Below are 13517 nucleotides of genomic sequence, written 5' to 3' on the forward strand. Positions count from 1 at the left end.
TCGGTTAGACAAAAAATATAAGGTGCCAAGTGATTCACCTGCATGCCTCATCGGCCAGCCGAAAGCTGACTCTGTCATCGCCCAAGCGGCGCAGAGACGGACCAGGAACCCCTCTCCGCCTAGAACAGCTCCGCCAGACAGGGATGGAAGACGGTTGGATTCGATTGGAAAGAAGGCTTCCACTATGCCTGCAACGACTGTCCGTGCAGCAAATTCCCTAGCCATATTAGGGAGATATGATAGGCAGATGTGGTCAGACATCTCCCCCTACATTAACATAGCCGTAGATGTTGCATCCACAGGATTCAGACAGTTAGCGGGTGCAGCAGTCCTGAGGAGACAAGGTTGGCTGAAATCGACATCTTTTCACCAAGAGGTCCAAACCAAAATTATTGGCATGCCGTTTGATGGGGAGTCACTATTCGGTCAACATGTTGATGAGGTCCTTCAGGCTATTAAAAAAAGACATGGAGACAGCGAGGTCTCTTGGTAGCTTTCAATTTCGTAAGTCGTCCTTTTGTGGTGCCAAAGGACGTGGATCCTTCTCCAATAGGGGAGGTTACAATCAGCTACGATCTTATTAAACCTCACAAAGTAATCAAAGGTTTCAACCCTACAGACAGCAATCATACGGACAGCGAGGTAACTCCTACTCGCAATCAAGAAGGAAGCCATCCTATCGTGGACGGGATTCAAATAAAAAACAATGAGATCCGCCACCTGCCACCATCTCTGCCGTTGCCCCAGTCAAAATTGGAGGAAGAATATCCCACTTCTACTCGAACTGGTCCACAATTACAACAGACAAGTGGGTTTTGGATATAGTGGCCAGAGGCCATGCTCTGGAGTTCATAAAGATTCCCCCAAACTCCCCTCCCAAAGGACCACCTCCTGCTCATCTCAAGGACCTTTTTTCCCAAATAAATCTCATGATTCGAAAAGGAGCAATCGAAAAGGTCCCTCCTTTACAAAGAGGAACAGGATTTTATTCGAGATTTTTCCTGATTCTGAAAAAGTTGGGAGCATGGCGCCCCATTCTCGACCTTCGCGCCCTCAACAAATATCTGAAAAAGTTATCCTTCAAGAAATCCTCCAATTGCTTTCGGCGGGGATCGCATGGCCACCCTCGATCACCAAGACGCTTATTTTCATGTACCAATCCTACCCAGACACAGAAAAGTTTTACGGTTCAGGGTGGCTGGCAGAGACTTTCAATTCAGAGTCCTTCCGTTTGGTCTTCGATCAGCACCCCGTGTATTTACAAAGGTCCTAGCACAGGTGACCGCACATCTTCATCTACAAGGCATTCAAATTTTCCCTTACTTGGACGACTGCCTTATCAAAGCGAATTCTTTTCAAACCACAAACGCACATGTTCAGAAGTGTCTGTTACTATTCCAATCTCTGGGACTCTCCATAAATTTCGAAAAGTCTCATCTGACTCCATCATAGAGAAAGACTTTTTTGGGAGCCACACTGGACACTCGGCTGGCTCAGGCTTTCGTCTCAAAAGAAAGACAACTCAAGATCTGCAATCTCGCTCGCTTATTGCTGTCAAAAGAGTGCGTTTCAGTCCGTGTGTACAAGTCTTTCCTAGGGATGATTTCTTCTTGCATCTCTCTGATACCCAACTGCTGTTACAGAATGAGGCCATTGCAAGAGGAACTCAGCCTTCAATGGTTACAGGTTTCAGGGTCTTTCGAGGACATAGTTCACATCACTCCTCGGATGCGAGAAGCCTTTCAGTGGTGGAGCCAAATAAAGAACATAAGGGAAGGATGTGCATTTCTGGTCGAAATTCCAGATTTCACTATAACCACAGATGCTTCCCTCGAGGGATGGGGGGCGCACCTTCAAGGGATGACGGTCAACGGCAGATGGACTTTCCAGCAAAAGAAGTGGCATATCAACCTTCTGGAGTTACGAGCCATTTTCTTAGCTCTGAAGTCATTTCGACCCATCATTCGAGGAGCCTCCGTACTAATTCGAACGGACAATACTACAAGTATGCATTACTTGAACAAGCAGGGAGGGACGAAGTCAGCCCTACTATCTCTACAAGGTCAAGAGATTTGGGGCTGGGCGATTCGTCACAAGATCAGCCTTTCAGCCATTCATGTTCCAGGGGTCGCCAATGTTCTAGCAGATTCCCTCAGCAGGTCCACAACATCCAACCACGAGTGAGAGCTACATCAACCAACCTTAAACAGAGTTTTTCGAGAGTGGGGGCGCCCAGATTTAGACCTGTTTGCGACCAGCCAGAACCGCAAATGCCCATCCTTTGCAAGTTGGGTTCCCCACAAAGACTCATGCGGAAATGCATTTTCGATGAACTGGTCGCAGATATATGCCTACGCCTTTCTACCGATTCCGTTGGTTCCACGAGTTCTCCGCAAGATCAAGAAACAACCTTGCCGCATGATCCTCATTGCTCCCAGGTGGCCTCGCCAATACTGGTTCACCGAACTTCTACTCCTCTCGGAGTGCGAACCCATTCAGTTTCGGCCAATACCGAACCTTCTATCCATCCAGTACGGCCGGATCTGTCACCCGGACCCAGCATCGTTGAGATTAGCGGCATGGCTCCTCAACATCTTGAATTCGCACACCTAAATATTCCTGCGGACTGTCAGGAAGTTTTAGCTAATGCTCGAGCACCTGCTACTATTAAAACTTACAAACTAAAATGGAAGAGATTTTGCATGTGGTGTCAATCTGTCAATATACACCCAATTCATGCAAAACCAGAACAACTTTTACCGTTCTTTCTTCATTTGGCGAGATCGGGCCTCTCCCATTCTACATTGAAAGTGTTCTTGGCGGCGATTTCAAGGTTTCGGCAGGATGGTTCTAATTCCCTTTATTCAAATAGTCATTCAGCAATTCTTCAAGGGGTTGTTTCGGATGTTTCCCCCTATTCGACGTCCACCTCCATCCTGGCACCTTAATGTAGTGCTTACACAACTTATGCGGCACCCCTTCGAATCTATTCATAAAGTGGACTTAAAGTTCCTTCCTTGGAAGGTTTCTTTGCTATTGGCTCTGACATCAACAAGAAGAGTCAGTGACCTTCAAGCGTTCACTATTAATCCACCTTTTCTGCAATTTACATTGAAATATGTAGTTCTACGCACTAATCCCAGCTTCATGCCAAAAGTTCCTCCGGACTTCCATCTTAATGAACCTATCAGTTTAAAGACATTTTTCCCAAATTCGCTCACAGTTGCGGAAAGGGCCTTGCATTCCCTTGACATCAGAAGATGTCTCAAGTTCTATTTACAACGGACAGCAACAATACGTAAATCAGACCAACTGTTTGTGGCATATGGTAGGTTACGTCAAGGACATTCTGTCTCCAAACCAACCATAGCTCGTTGGATTTCTGCTGCAATTTGTTTATTATAATAAACAACAGGAGCATCAACCCGTAAACCTAGTTGGTGACTGAGATGCCGCTTTCCTGACCTTCGATTCATTAGACTGTCAGGCTCCGGGTGATTTATTCGCCACCTGAAAACACAAGCCGGTAATCCGTGCTGTTTTGAAACATTGCTTCCTCCTGACTCATGACGCTGGACCCAGGGGAATCGAGATCCCCCTTGCCCTTCGCTTTAATCATTAGCCGGTAATCTCTGCAGTTTTGAATTATTCCTGCCTTCTGATTTACGACGCTGGACCCTTGTGAATTGAGAACCCCTTGTCCGACGCCCTATTCATTAGAAATTCGCCACCAGTACACTTCGTCCTCCACGATTACGAGTTTCACTCTCGTTTTTGCTCCAATTCAATTGATGGCCCTATGGTTCTTCAAAATGAATATGTAATCATTTTTATTGTATAAAAAAAGTGAATTTAGAACCCTGGTGTTTAATTTTTCAACTATTCACTCTCACTTCACCTCGCGCCGTCTCCTGCTGTTCTCACCATGTCACTTGCGTCGCCGTCATCGTGTCACGTACACTTTTAAGCACCAAGTACAAGTTTGGGTTGTCCTTATGTTTATTGATTTTGTGTACAGTGCTGTTACAACTGTTCCATTACTCTGCATAATTTAGTTTTTGCATGTCCCTTTGTATTTACTTTGTTTAATACAATATGTCTGATTGATTGATTGATTTCTAAACTCTCTAACTCAGAGTCTTCCTTTCCTCTACTGTAATGTCTTGCACATGCAATTTGTTTATGCCATGAACAAGCGGGAAGATCTTTGCAGGCAACCCCAAGAGCGCACTCTACAAGAGCAATTTCTTCATCCACCGCTCTTTTTGCTGGTGTGCCTCTTCATCAGATCTGTAGAGCGGCATCCTGGTCCAACAGACACTCTTTTACCAAGCACTACTGTTTGGAAGCCTCAAGCGATGCAGATGCGTCAGTGGGACAAGCTGTTCTCCGCAATCTTTTCAAATAATGTGAGCCTCTGTTCTCCCTCCTCCACTATGCTCTTTCCTATAAGACGCTTATTCCACACTGTTTTCTATATCTTGAAATTGTTCTGCATATATTGAGCGCAGATGTATTTATATATGATTATACATTTTGGTGATGTGTAGTTACTATGGTACATAAGGAGCGTCTTATGACCATTATGATCTGTACTGTTATCTACTCTGATTCAGGCATGTGAATCTATGAAAGACACCCTAAATACTGGAGAAGAACAATAGTTACTTACCTGTAATCTGTGGTTCTCCAGTATTGGTGTCTTTCATAGATTCACATGCAACCCGCCCACCTCCCCTTATAGGCTATTGGGCTGTTATACTTTGGTTCACTCCTGTGCGACAAAAATCTGAGAGCCTGAGCCTCTGAGGAGAACATTCTGGTGGGTGCTGTCGCCTGATTGGCTGCAGTTTGGATTGTACATAATGACTTTGATAGTCATAAGTGTGGAAGGTTTTTCTTGTAGCTTAGGCTACATTTTTTGTCCTGGTTTTGTGTTACCAAGGTTTTTTGGTTATTACATGCATAATTATTGCTTTTTTATGTACCGTGGGACTCCCACTCCGACGACAGGGAATGATTCAGGCATGTGAATCTATGAAAGACACCAATACTGGAGAACCACAGATTACAGGTAAGTAACCATTGTTCTTTTTAGTTGCAGGGCTCCCCTTGTGGCACAGCCTCCCCCTTTACATGCAGAACTAAAAAAGCATTCTATACAGTAAATAAAAAATCTGCAGATGATTGACTCTATATAATCCTCTGCCATGAGATTCTTTCTGATATCCATAAAGAGTAGAACATCTCCATGTGTGGGATCCCTGGAACACTGTTTTTCCAGCTTTCAACGTCCAGGATTTACCTTCCCCAGAACCTCATCTCTCCTGTAGAGGATTCCTCTCGACACCCTAGAAGTCAAGAAGGTTACTGTACTTCAGCAGAATTATAGCTTTCAATGATGCCACCTCCTGTGATTCTGACACTTGTAGTGCCTATTACTGTACCAGCTTCTCTTCCTCCTTCTCCACGTCAACCTGATAAGGACAAGTCCTTATCTGTCCAAAGTGGATGAACCTGCAAAGAAAAAGAAGAAAAGGAAATGCCATTTTTGCTACTCGAGGAGAAGAGCCTTACGGGTCCTGCAGTGCTCCTCATGGAAGAGACACATCATTCCCAGCCGGTGGAAGCAGATTTTGAGTCAGATCTCCAGGATCTCCACCTTGCTGTTTCTCCAGGGGGTGATGTGGTTTCTTTCCTGTAGGTCAATAATAGAGTGGCAAGAAAACTTAACACTAAGGCACTAGCGCCTGTTTATGAGACGTCAGTCATTTTTGAGACACTACTGCTGCTTGGGGAGTTGTTGCAGCCCACCTCCCGTACCTTCCAGACTCCGGCTTCCATAAAACCTGTGGATAGACACAGAGAGAAGAAGTATAGAACTTTAGTTTTGATTCTCTCGTATTATCGGCTGCTAGAACAGGCTAGCATGCCACTTACTCTTCTTCCTGTGTCACCTAAAAAGGGAAAGTACAAGGATGGCACAGTGGGTAAGAAAATCTGCATAACTTCTGCTGCAGCTTGGAGTGGGTGGATCCACAGCTCTGCTACGCTGATACAACAGAGAGCCATGGAACCCCCTGCAGCACTTTGTTGATCTAGAACTGTCAGAGCATATACAGGAATTTAAAGTGGATGAGTTTCCAAGCTCCCCAAGGTTGAAGAACTCAACCCCTCCTGAAAGAAGCAGCAGCGTCTCGGACGACCTCAGCAACTGTTGTTCTGCTTCTGGTCTGTCTTTCTTCGCTAATTTCATTGTTTGTTGTCTACAATCCCTTATGAAGAATCCGTGCTTGCAACACAGTGCAGGGATGTTTGAAAACCTCCATTTTACAATGGCAGCTTGTGCTGTGGGCCTTTTTCACCTGCCGCACAAGCTGCCATTATAAAGTGGATGTTTCCTATCGCCCGTAGTGCAGTTGCATCCTAATACTGAGGTCAGAACCGTCGACCTAAGGTCGTGCGGTTCCAGACCTCTACGGTCCTCCAGACATCCTAATGAGCCCCTGAGTCTCCTAAGGCTCTATCTCAGCCCCTATGTTATTCAGTCTGTACATGGACCCACTTGGTGAACTACTGGGTGATTCAGTGATAGCCTATGCTGATGATTATCTGAATCAGATGCCCTGCTGCTCATGATAAATATATAAGTGTGGTCGAACCATGGTCATGACCGGCTAATACCGAAAGCATCCTCTCTCCTCCAGCAATCTTTGACTTCCTCATTCAGTCCTGTCGGACTACCGTGAAGACACTTGACATTGCTCCCAAAAGCATTGATAGCACTACGTCTATGACTTTGTAATGGACGAGAAATTTCCTTTACAACTACATTTAAAAATCTGGCTGTCTTTCTGAAAGAAGTTTTTGGTTTTTAGGGGCATCAATAGCCCATTCTGGTAATTCACTTCCAATCCTACCTACTTTTGTGATGTACCTCACCACGACTGTTGCCCTGTTCAGGGCAAAAGTGGACAACTAAACGTAAATAATAAACACTCACAGGGTTGCTTTTCAGATTGAGACCAGACCACTACATGGCAGAAGTATGTACATCATATAGAATATACTTCTGTAGCAGATTTGTGCTAAACACTATTATCATTGGAAGGTAAAATTTGTAATCTTATAATCAATATGAGATGTTATCTACTACCACGTCACAGACTGCCTCTGAAGCACATACTCATCTGTAACCTCTTGAGTAAACCAAATGCTGCCCCTTCTTGGTACATGTGTAATGCCTCCGCTTTGGTTCTTTTTCTCTTCTTGACGCTGCAGTGGGCAGCCTTCTTACTCAGAGCTCCAGGAAGAGGTGACCCTGCTCCATGTGGAGAGAGACCGGTTGTCTGCTGAACTCAAGCTCACTGCTCAAATGATTACAAAGAAGGTCGGCGAGGCTCGAGATAAAGGTGAGTACTGCTTCTCTGGCATTCCCTGGTTTGGTGGTACTCAGGCCCTCCTACCTCTCTGGGACTAGGTGGGGATTCTTCTCTTATGCTTCCTTGTTTTGATTCTTGGCAGCCGACCAGGAGCTGCGTGACCAGCAAGTGAAGATGAGCCTGCTCCAGGAGGCCTTGGAAGAGAGGGTTGCATCAGAGCAGGAGTTAACACAGAGGCTAATATTGATCCAAGAGCAGAAGGAGGAGGCAGTGCAGGATCTTCAGCAGAGACTCAGTGAGGTTGAGGCAGAGCTGCAAGAGACCTGTGGGAGCCTAGAAGAGCAGAGACAGCATCTAGAAGGGCTGAAGGATGAGTATCAACAAGGTAAGCTTGCGGGAGCATCAGCACACTTCTACTTTGTTTCCATTATTTCTAGATTCTTTTCCCAGTGGAAAAGGGCCCAAATAATGGAACAATCAGGAGGCCTGCGGGAGGAGCAGCACTAGCATCCATGCAGTCATGGAACCCAAGGTGGAAGCTCCAGAATCCAAAGAGGCGCAGTACCCTTGGATTCATAGTGTCCAGGGTGGAGAAGCTCCAGTATCCAAGGAGGCGCAGTACTCAAGCAGTCACAATGCCCAGGGTGGAGAAGCTCCAGTATCCAAGGAGGCGCAGTACTCAAACAGTCACAATGCCCAGGGTGGAGAAGCTCCAGTATCCAAAGAGGCGCAGTACTCAAGCAGTCACAATGCCCAGGGTGGAGAAGCTCCAGTATCCAAGTGTCCCAGTACTCAAGCAGTCATGATGCCCAGGGTGGAGAAGCTCCAGTATCCAAAGAGTCACGGTACTCAAGCAGTCATGATGCCCAGGGTGGAGAAGCTCCAGTATCCAAAGAGTCACGGTACTCAAGCAGTTATGATGCCCAGGGTGGAGAAGCTCCAGTATCCAAGGAGGCGCAGTACTCAAGCAGTCACAATGCCCAGGGTGGAGAAGCTCCAGTATCCAAAGAGGCGCAGTACTCAAGCAGTCACAATGCCCAGGGTGGAGAAGCTCCAGTATCCAAGGAGGCGCAGTACTCAAACAGTCACAATGCCCAGGGTGGAGAAGCTCCAGTATCCAAAGAGGCGCAGTACTCAAGCAGTCACAATGCCCAGGGTGGAGAAGCTCCAGTATCCAAGTGTCCCAGTACTCAAGCAGTCATGATGCCCAGGGTGGAGAAGCTCCAGTATCCAAAGAGTCACGGTACTCAAGCAGTTATGATGCCCAGGGTGGAGAAGCTCCAGTATCCAAAGAGGCACAGTACTCAAGCCGTCACAATGCCCAGGGTGGAGAAGCTCCAGTATCCAAGGAGGCGCAGTACTCAAGCAGTCACAATGCCCAGGGTGGAGAAGCTCCAGTATCCAAGGAGGGGCAGTACTCAAGCAGTCACAATGCCCAGGGTGGAGAAGCTCCAGTATCCAAGTGTCCCAGTACTCAAGCAGTCATGATGCCCAGGGTGGAGAAGCTCCAGTATCCAAAGAGGCGCAGTACTCAAGCAGTCACAATGCCCCAATTTGGAGAAGCTCCAGTATCCAAGGAGGCGCAGTACTCAAGCAGTCACAATGCCCAGGGTGGAGAAGCTCCAGTATCCAAGGAGGCGCAGTACTCAAGCAGTCACAATGCCCAGGGTGGAGAAGCTCCAGAATCCAAAGAGGCGCAGTACTCATGCATTCACAGTGCCCAGGGTGGAGAAGCTCCAGTATCCACAGAGGCGCAGAACTCAAGCAGTCACAATGCCCAGGGTGGAGAAGCTCCAGTATCCAAGGAGGCGCAGTACTCAAGCAGTCACAATGCCCTGGGAGGAGAAGCTCCAGTATCCAAATAGGTGCAGTATTCAAGCCGTCACAATGCCAAGGGTGGAGAAGCTCCAGGATCCAAAGAGGTGCAGTATTCAAGCCGTCACAATGCCCAGGGTGGAGAAGCTCCAGTATCCAAAATGGTGCAGTATTCAAGCCGTCACAATGCCCAGGGTGGAGAAGCTCCAGTATCCAAGAGTCACAGTACTCAATCAGTCATGATGCCCAATGTGGCTCAGCCTCTGTGATTAGTGATAGTATCTGGGGTGTAATTGCCCCAAGATACAAACTGTGATGGTACACTGGTTGGAACTGGCCCAGTTTGCTAACAGCTATGGCTTCTGGTGCAGAACAGCCCCAGTATACAGTCACAGTACCTGGAGTGAAACTGATCCACTATTGGTACTTCAACATTGTTATCCTATCAGACATGATACAGAATGAAATTCTCACATTCGAACTGGCAGTCCTGAAGGAAATTTCCAGAGGTGCAACAACTACCCCCTTCCACAATCTTTCAGCCTTAGAACTCGCGGCTGTGAATTCTTTGGCCAATGATCACAAGAGCACCATTAAACAAGCCGATAAAGGAGGGGCTACCGTGATCATGTCCACTTTGCACTACGATAATGAATGTAATCGTCAACTGACAAACCGCCATTATTACACCCCAATCACCAGTGACCCTACTGGCTGTTTGACCACACTAATCACTGCAATGATCTCCACAGCTGAAACACAGGGTTGGATCAGTCAGAATGAGGCCGATTTTTTTTATTTTTATCAAGATGCAACCCAGAACGCCTTGTTATTATATCCTACCCAATATTCACCAGGGCCTTGATCCTCCACCTGGATGACCCATTGTATCAGGAATTGATTCCCTCCTAGAGCCCCTGTCACGTTTCTGTGACCACTTTTTACAACCTGTGGTACAGAAAACACCATCATTTCTACAGGATACTAGGGATGTACTGTGTCTCATTGAAAACATCCACACCACAAATGAGATTGACTTGTTAGTCACGTTGAATGTGGAGGCACTCTACACAAACCTCCCCCAAACAGCCTCACTAGAGGTAGTAGAAGCTGCCCTTTTAGCTGAGGACTGGGATTCTCCTACCCCAATAAACTTCATTATGGAGTGTGCCACACTATCTTTAACGGAAAACTTTTTTCAATTAAAAAAAACAACTATACCACCAAACCCAGAGGACTTTTTTGGGGAGTATGTTTGCCCCAAGTCTGACAAGGCTGGTTTTGAAAAAAGGATGATCTTCGATGACTCGAATCCCTACAACACCAACATATTACTCTGGCGTAGATACATTGATGATATCTTGATATTCTGGAAGGGTGAAACGACATTTTGTGAGGATTTCTGTAGGTGGATCAATACTCTTAATCCCTTCCTCCATTTCACCAACACCATTTCCCACAAGAGTATTCCCTTCCTAGATTTCATGATCACACTGACTGAAGGACAATTAAGTACCACATTCTACAGAAAACCCACAGACTGCAACAACCTCCTCCTATTCAGCAGCCACCATCCTAAAGCCCTGAGAGATAATCTCCCTTATGGACAATTTTTACAGCTGCGCCGTAACTGCAGTACCTTAACTTACTACAATATTAAGGCTGACCAACTTGCATACAACCTGAACTCTCGGGAAAACCCCACACACAGTATAAAACTGGCAAAGAAATGGGCCAGAAACAATAACAGAGGCGCTGTTGGAACAGAATCCGAGACAAACAACAGACGCATTGACATGTGTCACCACATACACACCAGATTCTAATTGAACCCTTAAGATCATTAAAAAAAACACAGGCATTCTAAAAACTGGTGAATTGACATTACCCCCACCTAGTTTTGCTTTTAAACGCATGTGGTGGTCAAAAAAGGAGAACCTCCCTTGGATATGTATACCTATCAATCATACAACACACAAAACTTTACTTTAAAAAGTAGCAGGGTAAGAACCGGCATCAACGAAGCAAGCAAACGAGCTACTAGATCATTAGTTTATTAAAATTAGTCACATAAGTCTCACCAAAAGGCGAGCAGTTGTACACATCTATTAAAAAACAATTGAACAATTGTTAGGCAATTTATCAAAATACACAAAAAGATAAAAAATCAATAAAAATTGTACATATAATTCAATGACATATAGTGTAATGACACCAAAACAATAATCATCACTGTCAATATACAATAAAGAATTAAAAAAACACACAACAAGAAAATTGGGAGAAGGGAGAAGAGCAGGAAACTTATTCCTACTTATATCCGATTTCCCTTTAATAGAGCATCTATCACTAACGTGATGCTCTATTAAAGGGAAATCGGATATAATCTGTGACAATAAGGGTTGTGCGGAATGTATAATGTAATCGAATGCTACCAGGGTCACAACTACTTAGTCCTTGATTAAGTGATTTTCCCTTCGGAAGTAGGAATAAGTTTCCTGCTCTTCTCCCTTCTCCCAATTTTCTTGTTGTGTTTTTTTAATTCTTTATTGTATATTGACAGTGATGATTATTGTTTTGGTGTCATTACACTATATGTCATTGAATTATATGTACAATTTTTATTGATTTTTTTCTTTTTGTGTATTTTGATAAATTGCCTAACAATTGTTCAATTGTTTTTTAATAGATGTGTACAACTGCTCGCCTTTTGGTGAGACTTATGTGACTAATTTTAATAAACTAATGATCTAGTAGCTTGTTTGCTTGCTTCGTTGATGCCGGTTCTTACCCTGCTACTTTTTAAAGTAAAGTTTTGTGTGTTGTATGATTGATAGGTATACATATCCAAGGGAGGTTCTCCTTTTTTGACCACGATCCTGCTTGGCACCCCTCTCCCTTGGTATAGGGGTCCCTCTCTCTTTGTTAGAGACTTTAAACGCATGTGGAACTTGAAGGACATACTCGTATAAACCAGACCACCACCTTCTACCCGCTGTGACCAAAGATCCCTGTGGGATCTCCCCCCAGTGACAGGATACTACCCATGTAGAGCGTGCACGGTATGTGCTGTCACTGAGATTACCAAAGAAATTAAATTTTCCAACACGTTCAAATTAGTGCAGAAAAAACACACCAACTGTAACACAAGCAACTGTATATACACCCTCACCTGCCCTGTTTATTTATTTATTTATTTGCAGAGTTTTATATAGCACTGGCTAGACACAGAGGTATCAGAGTGCTTTACATGAGGATTATCGAGTTACAAAATTCCACCAGTTACAGGAGCATGAGTTACTAGAGCATAGATTAAACAAATACACATATCCAATGGGGTATAGGAGGAAGAGGGGAAAATAAAAAAATGGGAATGAATGAAGATCGGGTCAGGAAAGACAGGCAAGGGGGAAAGTAATTCAGGGGAACCAAAAAGGCAAATTGAAAGTCAAACAAGCCGGCTGAATCGTCGGAAAGCGGGGAGGAAGGAGACACTGCAGAGAGACAAAGGAAAGTCTGCCCAGTGTCCGGCTGGGTAGGTGACGACAGAGGGGGAAATCCACGGCCCATCTCCTCTATAGCTGGGTAGCTCCACCGGGCATGGGTCAAATTGCTAGATCTCCGCGGTCGGTAGAATGTTCACAAATTCGTCAGAAGTTGCTGAGGCTGGTTTAAAATTCAATCGGGGGAGTTGGAGAATCAAACGACCACAGTCCTTGGAGCCCCAGGTGTATTTCAAGGTTCAAGAAGGGGAACTTCATTGGAGGGAGGGGGAGGAAGGAGATACAGCGGGTAGACAAGGAGAACAGTGCCCAATGTCTGACTGGGTAGGTGATGGCCAGGGGGGTGAGCCAGAGCCGATCTCCTCTATAGCTGTCTGGGCAGCTCCACCGGGCATCGGGCATATTGCTCGGTCTCCGCAGTCAGGATTATAATCACGGTTACTCTGACAATTTCGAGTTTAAACAAGGGAGTTGGAGAGATGAGAACCGCAGTCAAATCAAACCCCATGTGTAAATAAGGGTCCAATAAGGGGGTAGTTTCCAGGGAAATTAAAGCCAAAAAGGCAATCCCTAGCTGGGGAGATTCCCGGCCAGCGCTGATCATCTGTCGGCCATCTTGAAGACATCCGGTATGAGATACATTGCGGGACAAGCTGGTACCCGGCTGAACAGTATTGGCAGATTGATTCCCCAGCTTGGTGCCATAAGGAAGGGTTGAAATGAAGGTTTGCGTTGCAGCAACCACAGACGGCTATATTGCTGATTGATTTGCCGATAGCTACATCAGGGGTGCCATCTTGGGGCCAGGCCCCGCTCT

The 13517-nt window shown here is 45.5% G+C and overlaps 1 pseudogene across 1 annotated transcript in view; it reads left to right on the forward strand.

The window, feature by feature from the left end:
• Positions 1-13517, forward strand: part of LOC146869040 (coiled-coil alpha-helical rod protein 1-like) — a 206051-nt pseudogene that overhangs the window by 112829 nt on the left and 79705 nt on the right. The window contains exons 12-13 of the transcript XR_014971950.1: positions 7282-7412; positions 7525-7767. The product of XR_014971950.1 is annotated as a coiled-coil alpha-helical rod protein 1-like (transcript). The remainder of the gene's footprint in view (positions 1-7281; positions 7413-7524; positions 7768-13517) is intronic.

Source organism: Triturus cristatus, chromosome 1_1 (genome assembly GCF_964204655.1).
Source record: "Triturus cristatus chromosome 1_1, aTriCri1.1, whole genome shotgun sequence".
Classification (NCBI taxonomy): Eukaryota; Metazoa; Chordata; class Amphibia; order Caudata; family Salamandridae; genus Triturus; species Triturus cristatus.